Consider the following 14,362-nt stretch of genomic DNA (forward strand, 5'->3'; position numbering starts at 1 on the left):
GCTGCACAGATCCTTATAGCCCACAGTACTGCACCGACCTACCATATACTTGTTATTACACATTACATTATCACAGCTATTTAACCATTTGAGTGCCAACATCTGTGTGAGAGATGTGCAAAATATCCTCTAAAAATACCAGCGTCACTCACATTTGTTATATAGATTCAAATCAAAAATAATGAGTAAAAAGAGATTGTTTCCTATATAAGGCAAAAATTACAGGTCACTATGATGGATAGAAATGGTTGTTTGGCAATTTTTACACCTATTTTGACAAATTCACTTGGCACTCAAAGGGTTAACACGTGACTATGGGTCAGACCAGTACAGTAGTACAATGGGAACACTCACATTAGTGGGAAATAACACATCAGACACTGATCGGCTTGTCAGGCTTTTTATTGATGACCACAACAGATTCATATAGAGGCCGCGCAGCGACAAAATTACTCCATAGAAAGTGACAGCAAAATGATGTTTCAGACTTGCTGGATATGGAGAGAGGGAGTTGTGAAGACAGAGATTGGGGGTAGGGGGATTACCCGTCAACGGGACAGGCATGGGTAGGGGTATTACCTGTCAACGGGACAGGCTTAGGGGGATGAGCCGTCAACGGGACTGGCTTAGGTAGGGGGATGAGCCGTCAACGGGACAGGCTTAGGTAGGGGGATGAGCCGTCAACGGGACAGGCTTAGGTAGGGGGATGAGCCGTCAACGGGACTGGCTTTAACAAGTTGCATAAACTGTAATGATTTAGTTTGATGCAGTGACACAAGTCAAATCAATGTTAAACTTAAGGGCTCAGTGAGTCCAATGTCCAGGTTAGATGTAAAAACTGGGCATCCCGCCTTCCTCCTCCTGCCATAAGAAGCCGACATCCACCCGCTTCTTGTAGGTGACCTTCCTATAAAAACAAATTTTGATCAGTTATTGTAAAGACATGACAAGGACGGCCCCATACAGGAAGCCCAGTGCACAGTGATGTGAGATCCCTGTAATGGGGATACACACCGAGCGATTGTGGCCTATTTTCTAAGTGATCTGACTAGAAATGAAGCACGCAACGCTGTGTGTGTGGGGCCCATAGTGATGCGTGTCCCCGTGTGTCGTTATTACCAGGAGAATCAGATACTGCACGCAGTATAAATCTGGTCATCGTCTGTGTTCTCTCTATTGAGAACATGGGCAGTGACATATCGCTCAGCACACAGCACTGGTGCTGCGCTGTATGCTTAGCGATCAGTGCTGAGCGATCTAGCATCGCTCAGATCACTGATAACATTTTGACTGTCTGTAAATACCCTGTTTTGTTTCACTGTCTGCTATTGTAAAGCGCAACGGAATATGCTGCGCTATATAAGAAACTGTTAATAAATAAATAAATAATAAATAATATCACTACGTGTGTGTGGGCCCCATAATTTACATGACTTCATTTCTCCTGCTGTAGCATTTCTCTTCTTATATTGTTACCCTCATATGCTGCTTTCAGACCGCATCTCTGGCTTTGACCCTGTATTTGGAAACGTTTCCAAAAACGGGTCTGCCAGATAAAACCCCTTTCACACCGCAGCACTTAAACGGTATATTACCGTTTAAGTGCCGATTTTTTGACACTGGCAGACCCGTTTTTGGAAACTTTCCAAATACAGGGTCAAAGCCAGTGCAGCCTTCAGCCCTCCCCTCCGTGCAGCTCCCCCCTCCTCCCCCCCCCCCTCGCGCGTGTCGACGCCCCCCGTGCATGTCGACGCCCCCCGCGCGTGTCGGCGCCCCCACCCACCCCCCCCCCCGCGTGTCGGCGCCCCCCCCCCCCGTGTCGACTTACCCCGTGCCGGTACCTCCGTTGTGGATCCCGGCACTGCAGCTCAGTATGCTCGGAAAGCACTTATGAAAAAAGTGTCTTCCAGAAAATGGTTGCCCCATAGGAAACCCTGTTTAAAAAAACTGTCTTTCGTATGGGGGCAGCCATTTTCTGAAAGACACTTTTTTCATAAGTGCTTTCCGAGCATACTGAGCTGCAGTGCCGGGAACCACAGCGGAGATACCGGCACGGGGTAAGTCGACACGGGGGGCGCCGACACGCGGGGGGCGTCGACACGCGCGCGGGGGTGTCGACGCGCGCGGGGGGGGCTCCAGTGCTGTGAATACTTAATGAGCGCTCATTAAGTATTCACTGTGCTGAATTTAGGACCCAGCTCATTGGCTGGGTCCTAAATACTGTTTCAGAACCGATTTTGAGCCTAAAATACCGGTTCTGAAACGGGTAGGACCCTGCATTTTAACCGGTTAGAAAAAACGTTTTTTTCTAACCGGTTAAGTGGTCCTGCACCTTTCAGATCGCACACATTACCGTTTTAAAACGGTAAAAAAACGGCAATATACCGTTTTTAAAGTGCGGTCTGAAAGGGGCAATAGTATAATGATATATATATGCATGTCATACTAGTAGGATACCAGCCCATCAGCGCTGTGTGAGAGAACTTGTGTAGCCCCCCCCCCCCCAGCTGCAGCAGATATGGAGATACCGGTTCTACATCACAGTATGTGTGTAAGACAAGAGACCTGAAATCTACCCCAGCGACCAGAGCAGGGAGAACGCGCGGATTGTGCCGGCAACCTACCAGGGGGAGGAGTCACTGCTCGTAAAAGAGCTGGTGTCCGCGCTATCAAGAGACGTTGTATCATCTGAAAATGAGAGACAGAATCCGATTGGTTGCTATGGGCAACATCACCTCTTTTCATTGTAGTAATTGTACCCCGTACAATTATATTACATATATATTAGTTACCTGCCTGTCACAGAACTCCCAGCCTATTACATATATACTAGTTACCAGCCTGTCACAGAACTCCCAGCTTATTACATATATACTAGTTACCAGCCTGTCACAGATCTCCCAGCTTATTACATATATATTAGTTACCTGCCTGTGACAGAACTCCCAGCTTATTACATATATATTAGTTACCTGCCTGTCACAGAACTCCCAGCCTATTACATATATACTAGTTACCAGCCTGTCACAGAACTCCCAGCCTATTACATACTGTATATACTAGTTACCAGCCTGTCACAGAACTCCCAGCTTATTACATATATATTAGTTACCTACCTGTCACAGAACTCCCAGCTTATTACATATATACTAGTTACCAGCCTGTCACAGAACTCCCAGCTTATTACATATATATTAGTTACCTGCCTGTCACAGAACTCCCAGCTTATTACATACCGTATTTATCGGCGTATAACATGCACCGGCGTATAACACGCACCTTAATTTTAAGAGGGGATTTCTAAATAAAAACTTTTGTAGCATGTGGTGGCTCCACTGGGAAGCCTATTGCACTCCTGCACACCAGAATTAAAGATATTTTTTAGAGAAGGAACCCCAAATTTTCTTAAATGGACTAAAGGGGGTGCTGTTCCCGGCAGTCAAGCATGTAGCATATTGGACAAAGAAAGAAAGGGGACTGCTCGGAGGGGAACGCACTAAAGAAATAGAGTCATAAAAAATAACTTTTAATACATCATAATTAATATTCCCACAATTAGCTTGAATGGGAGTGCAGCGAAAAATGAGAGTTTAAAATATTAGACATACACACATATACACACAATGTGCACAAAAAGACAGAAAATAAGTGCTTTAAAAAATGACACTTGAATCCTGACCAAAAATAATGCTCACACAATAATAGCCAAAGATGTGGTGTTATTGATCCAGGAAAAATGTAGCCCTATTTAATAATTGTTTAATCTCCAATTGATAACTGTAAATTTCAAATTTCAACTCAACCTTTTTGTAGTAGCACTGCCACCTTCTGGCAAATCAATGACAAATTATGAATGGTTCAGGGACCTTTCTCACTAAGGACCTCTGATACACTATCCTGTTGCACCATCTAGTGGTGATTTTAGGGATATTATTTCAACTTTTGTCTGATGCAGAGGATTTTCACAAAATTTAATTGGCAGCCCAGAGGGGCATGATTATAGCATGGTAATTATGGATGAACAATTTGAAAAAAGAGGAGAAAAAACCATAAAGAAATGAGAGCATAAATTGTTGAGGGCTTTCCTAACATCAAGGTTTAAAGTGCTCAGGAGGATATGATAGGCTGAAAATCGGAGTTATAATTATCTCCTTGGATTTTTATTCAGCAACTCAGGCACATTTGTAGGGTATCTGCTACCTACTTCATCCAAGGTGTGGGTAATTTGACACCTGGATGGTCTGATAGCGCCCTTTAAAGAACCAACATCATTTTAACATACATTAATCAGGCTAGTAAGCATATTTGGACAGGTTTAACCCGACACTAGTGTTTCGCTTTCTAGTTCAGCTTTTTCAAGGCCTTGAAAAAGCTGAACTAGAAAGCGAAACACTAGTGTCGGGTTAAACCTGTCCAAATATGCTTACTAGCCTGATTAATGTATGTTAAAATGATGTTGGTTCTTTAAAGGGCGCTATCAGACCATCCAGGTGTCAAATTACCCACACCTTGGATGAAGTAGGTAGCAGATACCCTACAAATGTGCCTGAGTTGCTGAATAAAAATCCAAGGAGATAATTATAACTCCGATTTTCAGCCTATCATATCCTCCTGAGCACTTTAAACCTTGATGTTAGGAAAGCCCTCAACAATTTATGCTCTCATTTCTTTATGGTTTTTTCTCCTCTTTTTTCAAATTGTTCAACCATAATTACCATGCTATAATCATGCCCCTCTGGGCTGCCAATTAAATTTTGTGAAAATCCTCTGCATCAGACAAAAGTTGAAATAATATCCCTAAAATCACCACTAGATGGTGCAACAGGATAGTGTATCAGAGGTCCTTAGTGAGAAAGGTCCCTGAACCATTCATAATTTGTCATTGATTTGCCAGAAGGTGGCAGTGCTACTACAAAAAGGTTGAGTTGAAATTTGAAATTTACAGTTATCAATTGGAGATTAAACAATTATTAAATAGGGCTACATTTTTCCTGGATCAATAACACCACATCTTTGGCTATTATTGTGTGAGCATTATTTTTGGTCAGGATTCAAGTGTCATTTTTTAAAGCACTTATTTTCTGTCTTTTTGTGCACATTGTGTGTATATGTGTGTATGTCTAATATTTTAAACTCTCATTTTTCGCTGCACTCCCATTCAAGCTAATTGTGGGAATATTAATTATGATGTATTAAAAGTTATTTTTTATGACTCTATTTCTTTAGTGCGTTCCCCTCCGAGCAGTCCCCTTTCTTTCTTTGTCCAATATGCTAAATAAAAACTTTATTACAGTGTTTATTAACATAATTGATTATCTGTAAAAGAAAAAAAAAAATCCACCTTGAATAACAGAAGCAGGGCAGCACAGTTAGCACAGAAATCCTTCTCCTCCTCCAGGCTACAGCCAGCGCTTGGGAAGGCTGATGACGCTGCTGTAGCCAGGGAGGAAGGAGTCACTGTGCAGGGAGGAGTTTTAAGTGTGCTGCTGCTGCGAGGACCCGACGGTGAGCAGCAGCAGCAGCAGCAGAGAACACGCGATTAGTAGGCGCCCCGTGGATGACAGGGAGGAGTTTTAAGCGTGCTGCTGCTGCGAGGACCCGACGCTGAGCAGCAGCAGCAGCAGCAGAGAACGCGCGATTAGTAGGCGTCCCGTGGATGACAGCAACGCGCATAACAGCAACACCCGGCATTACAGGCATTACAGGTACCCGCCGGGTGAAATTACCGCCGTATAGCACGCATATCGGCGTATAACACGCACCCATCTTTTCCCCCTATTTTCAGGGGGGAAAAAGTGCGTGTTATACGCCGATAAATACGGTATATATTAGTTACCTGCCTGTCACAGAACTCCCAGCCTATTACATATATACTAGTTACCAGCCTGTCACAGAACTCCCAGCCTATTACATATATACTAGTTACCAGCCTGTCACAGAACTCCCAGCTTATTACATATATATTAGTTACCTGCCTGTCACAGAACTCCCAGCTTATTACATATATACTAGTTACCAGCCTGTCACAGAACTCCCAGCCTATTACATATATACTAGTTACCTGCCTGTCACAAAACTCCCAGCCTATTACATATATACTAGTTACCGGCCTGTCACAGAACTCCCAGCCTATTACATATATACTAGTTACCAGCCTGTCACAGAACTCCCAGCCTATTACATATATACTAGTTACCAGCCTGTCACAGAACTCCCAGCCTATTACATATATTCTAGTTACCTGCCTGTCACAGAACTCCCAGCCTATTACATATATACTAGTTACCAGCCTGTCACAGAACTCCCAGCCTATTACATATATACTAGTTACCAGCCTGTCACAGAACTCCCAGCCTATTACATATATACCAGGGTTGCCGACTTTCTTACTCCCGGAGAGGAGAGATTCAGTAGCCGCTCAGGGGGCGGGGCTTAAGCGTGACATCACTAAGCCCCGCCCCCATGCTGTTAAACCAGCAAATTCAGGGATCTCCGTGGAGGGGGCAGGCTAAAATGGAGCGATTGTGTCATTTTAGCTCCGCCCCCTCCTCTGAGACCCGAGGATTGCGGTATTTTAATGCCGCGATCCGAGGGACAGCGGGGGTCCCCCTGAATCCGGGAGGGTTGCCCACCCTTCCGGGGGGACGGGAGGGGGCCCCGATTTTCGGGAGACTCCCGGAAATTTCGGGAGGGTCGGCAACCCTGATATATACTAGTTACCAGCCTGTCACAGAACTCCCAGCCTATTACATACATACTAGTTACCAGCCTGTCACAGAACTCCCAGCCTATTACATATATACTAGTTACCAGCCTGTCACCGAACTCCTAGCTTATTATATATATATACCAGTTACCAGCCTGTCACAGAACTCCTAGCTTATTACATATTTACTAGTTACCAGCCTGTCACAGAACTCCCAGCTTATGACATACATACTAGTTACCAGCCTGTCACAAAACTCCCAGCTTATTACATATATACTAGTTACCTGCCTGTCACAGAACTAAAAGCCTATTACAAATATACTAGTTACCAGCCTGTCACAGAACTCCCAGCTTATTACATATATACTAGATACCAGCCTGTTACAGAACTCCCAGCCTATTACATATATACTAGTTACCTGCCTGTCACAGAACTCCCAGCTTATTACATATATACTAGTTACCTGCCTGTCACAGAACTCCCAGCCTATTACATATATACTAGTTACCAGCCTGTCACAGAACTCCCAGCCTATTACATATATACTAGTTACCGGCCTGTCACAGAACTCCCAGCCTATTACATATATACTAGTTACTGGCCTGTCACAGAACTCCCAGCCTATTACATATATACTAGTTACCAGCCTGTCACAGAACTCCCAGCTTATTACATATATACTAGTTGCATGCCTGTCACAGAACTCCCAGCCTATTACATACATACTAGTTACCAGCCTGTCACAGAACTCCCAGCCTATTACATATATACTAGTTACCGGCCTGTCACAGAACTCCCAGCCTATTACATATATACTAGTTACCGGCCTGTCACAGAACTCCCAGGTTATCACATTCATACTAGTTACCGGCCTGTCACAGAACTCCCAGCCTATTACATATATACTAGTTACTGGCCTGTCACAGAACTCCCAGCCTATTACATATATACTAGTTACCAGCCTGTCACAGAACTCCCAGCTTATTACATATATACTAGTTGCATGCCTGTCACAGAACTCCCAGCCTATTACATATATACTAGTTACCAGCCTGTCACAGAACTCCCAGCCTATTACATATATACTAGTTACCGGCCTGTCACAGAACTCCCAGCCTATTACATATATACTAGTTACCAGCCTGTCACAGAACTCCCAGCCTATTACATATATACTAGTTACCAGCCTGTCGCAGAACTCCCAGCCTATTACATATATACTAGTTACCTGCCTGTCACAGAACTCCCAGCCTATTACATATATACTAGTTACCAGCCTGTCACAGAACTCCCAGCTTATTACATATATACTAGTTGCATGCCTGTCACAGAACTCCCAGCCTATTACATACATACTAGTTACCAGCCTGTCACAGAACTCCCAGCCTATTACATATATACTAGTTACCGGCCTGTCACAGAACTCCCAGCCTATTACATATATACTAGTTACCGGCCTGTCACAGAACTCCCAGGTTATCACATTCATACTAGTTACCGGCCTGTCACAGAACTCCCAGCCTATTACATATATACAAGTTACTGGCCTGTCACAGAACTCCCAGCCTATTACATATATACTAGTTACCAGCCTGTCACAGAACTCCCAGCTTATTACATATATACTAGTTGCATGCCTGTCACAGAACTCCCAGCCTATTACATACATACTAGTTACCAGCCTGTCACAGAACTCCCAGCCTATTACATATATACTAGTTACCAGCCTGTCACAGAACTCCCAGCTTATTACATATATACTAGTTGCATGCCTGTCACAGAACTCACAGCTTATTACATACATACCAGTTACCAGCCTGTCACAGAACTCACAGCTTATGACATACATACTAGTTACCAGCCTGTCACAGAACTCCCAGCTTATTACATATATACTAGTTGCATGCCTGTCACAGAACTCCCAGCCTATTACATACATACTAGTTACCAGCCTGTCACAGAACTCCCAGCCTATTACATATATACTAGTTACCGGCCTGTCACAGAACTCCCAGCCTATTACATATATACTAGTTACCAGCCTGTCACAGAACTCCCAGCCTATTACATATATACTAGTTACCAGCCTGTCGCAGAACTCCCAGCCTATTACATATATACTAGTTACCTGCCTGTCACAGAACTCCCAGCCTATTACATATATACTAGTTACCAGCCTGTCACAGAACTCCCAGCTTATTACATATATACTAGTTGCATGCCTGTCACAGAACTCCCAGCCTATTACATACATACTAGTTACCAGCCTGTCACAGAACTCCCAGCCTATTACATATATACTAGTTACCGGCCTGTCACAGAACTCCCAGCCTATTACATATATACTAGTTACCGGCCTGTCACAGAACTCCCAGGTTATCACATTCATACTAGTTACCGGCCTGTCACAGAACTCCCAGCCTATTACATATATACAAGTTACTGGCCTGTCACAGAACTCCCAGCCTATTACATATATACTAGTTACCAGCCTGTCACAGAACTCCCAGCTTATTACATATATACTAGTTGCATGCCTGTCACAGAACTCCCAGCCTATTACATACATACTAGTTACCAGCCTGTCACAGAACTCCCAGCCTATTACATATATACTAGTTACCAGCCTGTCACAGAACTCCCAGCTTATTACATATATACTAGTTGCATGCCTGTCACAGAACTCACAGCTTATTACATACATACCAGTTACCAGCCTGTCACAGAACTCACAGCTTATGACATACATACTAGTTACCAGCCTGTCACAGAACTCCCAGCTTATTACATATATACTAGTTACCTGCCTGTCACAGAACTCCCAGCCTATTACATACTGTACATACTAGTTACCAGCCTGTCACAGATTTACCAGCTTATTACATATATACTAGTTACCAGCCTGTCACAATGATAACAGTAATGTTGGCACCACCTGTGCGTGCGCCCGAACAAAGCAACACTAGAATTAGAAAAGTGATGAGTAACAAGCAGCCCATACATAACACCTGGGGGAAACTTACCATCAAAGGGCAGGTAGGATGCCACTCCCTCCGTGATGGCTGCTGATACTGCTGCCACATTCGTCTCTTGCGCCAGTCTGATATCTGGCTTGGCTGGCACTTTGCCGGGCAAGGGGGGCCGCGCACTGGTGGGGGGCATATACATTAGTCCCGAATAGCCACTGCTGCTGCTCACACTGCTCGTATCATCTAAAAATGAGAGACAGAATCTGATTGATTGCCTTGGCAACATCACCTCTTTCCATTGTAGTATATGTACCCCGTACTGTCTATGGGCTCTATGTAATAGGGTGTGAGTTCTGTGCGGAGGCGCAATCTCCTCTGTAGTGCGCCTGAACATAGCAACACTAGAATTAGAAAAGTGATCAGAAACAAGCAGCCCATACATAACACCTGGGGCACACTTACCATCAATAGGGAAGTAGGATGCCACCACTTCATGTATGGCTGCTGCCACCGCTGCTGCTACATATGCCTCTCACGTCAGGTCGGGCTTAGCTGGGAGATCGCCGGACACATTGGCGCAGGGCACGGCAGGCTGCACACTGGTGGGGGGGTGCACGCAGGTCAGAGGCTGCACGCTGGTGGGGGGGTGCACGCAGGTCGGAGGCTGCACACTGGTGGGGGGGTGCACGCAGGTCGGAGGCTGCACGCCGGTGGGGTGGTGCACGCAGGTCGGAGGCTGCACATTGGTGCGGTGCTTGGCCTCTCCATTATTAAGCCTCGCAGACTGTAAGGAGCAGAGGAAGAGACATCATGAGCTGTGACTACAGAACTCTCCGCAGTACAAGCACTTTCTACCATGGAAGCAATAGAACAGATCAGAGCAGTGGAACCAGCTGTAACTTCACCATTGTGGCTTATAATTTATTGTTATAACTATTAGTAGCGGCGTCAGCAGGTATAATAATATTATAGCAATGTATAGTGACTGAGAGAAGGTCCACTCAGCTTTCTTACTGTATATTCACTAAGTTTCATATACTGTCAGTAATATATAACAGTCGTTAGGGTAACACTCGCTGGAGGGACCAAGTGACCATGGGGGTTATTCTAGTCCATTCTTTCTGACAAAATCCTTCTTAGATGGACAAAACCATGTGCACTGCGGGTGGGGCAGATGTAACTTGTGCAGAGAGAATTAGATTTGGGTGGGGTTTTTCTTCAAAGTGAGATCTATATTGAAGTGTAAAATCATGCAGTCAGTATTTTCCCTGCACAGAAACAAAATAACTCACCCAAATCTAATTCTCTCTGCACATGTTACATCTGCCCCCCTGCAGTGCACATGGTTTTGTCCATCTAAGAAGGATTTTGTCAGAAAGAATGAACTAGAATAAACCCCCATGTCCCTAGGCACCAGGTGGTATGCACTAGCACACAAAGGGGGGTACTCAGTAACTAGAACCCCCCAGATTTTCCTTTAAACATCTGTGCTCACTTCGGCAATCAAAGCCCCGCCCGTCACAGCATAATTTCATGAGTAGCGGGTCTGTGATCTTTATCTCCAATAGGACTCAAGGCACTTATCAGAACCCCTCCCACTGTGCAGGGGAGTGACAGTCATAGATTCAGAGCAGCACTGCTAATTGGACGACCACTAGATGAATATGTATATGTGTGTGTGTGTGTGTGTGTATATGTATGTGATTGTATAGATATATATAATTAAATACCTTCCAACTTGACCCACTCCAGAATGGACAAAATGCTCTGTTCTTGGACTAGTTTAATTATATATGACCATCGGTGTGGTTGCCATCGATGGTGATATTGCATGTGGTCATCAATGGTGGAAATCTACAGTATGCATTTGTGGTTTCAACAACCAATGGTCATCACTTTTATGTGATTGACGGGCTCATGGACCAATCAGTACCACGGGCAGGGTGTCACAGGTGTTATGTTGCACCATCGATGAAGGCAAACCATCTGATTCTCCATCGATAGCAAAAATGTTTTATTCTACATCAGCCATAAACCATCAATCACAATGAATCATCGATGGTGGTTGTCCATCCCTGCTCTTATTTTTGGATTACTATCACCTTTCTTAACAAGTAACTAGTTCAACCCAGATGACAGCAATCATAATATCAGAGGGAAGCCCAGGAACAGAGCATTGTGTCCCTCCTGGAATGGGTCATGTTGGGAGAAACCCCCCTCTTACATCCTGCATTTCCCCTGGTATGAGGGTCACCAGCAGGGGTGCCAGATCATCCCATTAATAAGTGCACATATGAATTACACAGGTCACAGGGGTCAGAGGTCATGCCAACTGTCATTACATCCGATGAGCAGTCCAGATTTTTTTTAACACAGGTTCTGGGACTAAATTTGACTGCTCATTGGACACAATGAGAGTTGGTATGAACTCTGGGACCTGTGTATTTCATATGTGCGCTTAATACAGGGATGATCTGACAACCCTGGTCACCATGGCGCATGGGCAGTTAGTGGCAGTTAGTCAGGAGGAGAATGGGCAGGAGGCAGCTACTGGCAGGAGAAGGAGCACACTGCACACAGCCAAAAATGGGACAGGGGATCTCCAGGGGGAACCTACATGTACGACAGCAGCAGAAGGGCTTGCAGAACTACAAAGCCCAGCAAGGTGGGGAGACGGAGGCTTCAGTGTTGTTAATGTGAGAGCCTGTGAGGCTAAAGGTTAAACGTGAGTGTTACTACACAACATGCCCACATTATGTACCCCTAATGCTACATACAGGGAGCGTCACCAACCCATGTACCCCCTAATGCTACATACAGGGAGCGTCACCAACCCATGTACCCCCTAATGCTACATACAGTGAGCGTCACCAACCCATGTACCCCCTAATGCTACATACAGGGAGTGTCACCAACCCATGTACCCCCTAATGCTACATACAGGGAGCGTCACCAACCCATGTACCCCCTAATGCTACATACAGGGAGTGTCACCAACCCATGTACCCCCTAATGCTACATACAGGGAGCGTCGCCCATCCATGTACCCCCAATGCTACATACAGGGAGTGTCACCCGCCCATGTACCCCCTAATTCTACATACAGGCAGCATAACCCACCCATGTACCCCTAATTTTACATAACAATAATGTTCCATCTGTCGTTGGCATGCAAAACACTTGAATTGCCCCCATTTTTGTTACATGGATGTTCAATACATGTAAAAAAAACTTAAGTAAAAGTCTGGAAATTTGTGCACATCGAGAATAACAATACAATATACCTATCCCCCCATCTAGGCTACAGAACTGGACAAATCATGCCCAGATACACCCAATATTGCGTGAGCTCCCCCTATTGCGGCCTGTGATCATCTTCTATGTGTAATGTACAACCCATACATATAACAGCGCACTTACCTCCCTCCTGGGTGCAGGGATGCACATTTTGCTGCAAAGACAGCCCATAATATTAGAGGTAACTGCTGAAATTTAGCGATAAATCAAGAGAGCATATAATGCACGTCTTGTCCTGACAACTCCAGAGTCTCAGGTGATCAAGTCCCTGTGACACAGAGCACTTGTGATGTCATAATGATGTCATGGGACAAGATGGCCGCCATGAAGAAAAAAATTAAAGCAAAAGAGTCTCAAATTATGTTTAGGGATAAGTGGGGGCAGAACAGCGCACATCCCAACTGTCCTGATTCACAGGCCTCAAAGGGGAATAGGGAAATGTACAAATAATCACCTTTGCCTGCGATTTTACCTCCAAACCTATGGATTTACTATTCAGCGGTTTGGAGAGCAATTGGCAGGTGGATGAAGGGGATTTGTAACAATTTTAAGGAAAATTAGTTTTTATAATGGAGGAAAGTTTTATGTCCTATTGACAACAATGTTATTGTACAATTGACTGATATATTTTGTGGATAAAAGGCTATGTCCAATTCTTACTTCCGTGCTATTGGGTATTCCTGTATATATCTCAGTATCTTCTAACCATAACATAACTCCGTCATACACTCACCCCTATATACTGATAATACATTGGGTTATGTGCAGCAGTTTTACAGTTGGCAAAATCATCATTATCAGTAGGGATAATACACTTACTAAAAGGGCGACAGAGAAAGGGGGCGTAGCGCAAGGCTTATATTCCGTGACTGCCTCCATGAGCCGTGACCCCGCCCCTATGAACCGTGACTCCACCCCTTTTTGTGCGCAATTATATGCTGTTAAGGAGTCACCAAACATTATTAGTTATACCATCGGGGCAATATTATTTAATTAACATATTGGGGGGGGGGGGCAGATAAATGTATAATCAGAAGTAGCAATACTTTATTGGATTGAAGGGCAATATGAAGTGATCACTAATGTGTGCAAAAAATCATTATTATTTTACAGAAATATAATTGGTGGTCAAGTAATAAAATATTAATTGTTGCTCCCATTATAAAGACTTGTATTGCCCCTGTTAGCAAAAACATAACATTTATTTATTTATTTACAGTTTCTTATATAGCGCAGCAGATTCCGTTGCGCTTTACAATAGTAGACCGTGATAAAACAAACTGGGTAACAACAGACAGACTTGGAGGTAGGAGCAGGGCCGGCGCCACCACTAGGCAGCTCTAGGCATTTGCCTAGGGCGCCGGCACCTGGAGGGCGGCATTTCACC

At 44.4% G+C, this 14,362-nt stretch overlaps 1 long non-coding RNA gene across 1 annotated transcript; it reads right to left on the minus strand.

Moving 5' to 3' along the window:
* Window positions 1-498: 498 nt before the first annotated feature.
* LOC146036545 (uncharacterized) lies at window positions 499-10,242 on the minus strand. Its single transcript, XR_014460837.1, has 4 exons — window positions 10,141-10,242; window positions 9,733-9,921; window positions 2,625-2,688; window positions 499-907 (listed from the first exon to the last, which is right to left on the minus strand). It is a non-coding gene; the product is annotated as an uncharacterized LOC146036545 (long non-coding RNA).
* Window positions 10,243-14,362: the final 4,120 nt, after the last annotated feature.

This window comes from Crinia signifera, chromosome 9 (genome assembly GCF_055691185.1).
Source record: "Crinia signifera chromosome 9, ASM5569118v1, whole genome shotgun sequence".
Lineage (NCBI taxonomy): Eukaryota > Metazoa > Chordata > Amphibia > Anura > Myobatrachidae > Crinia > Crinia signifera.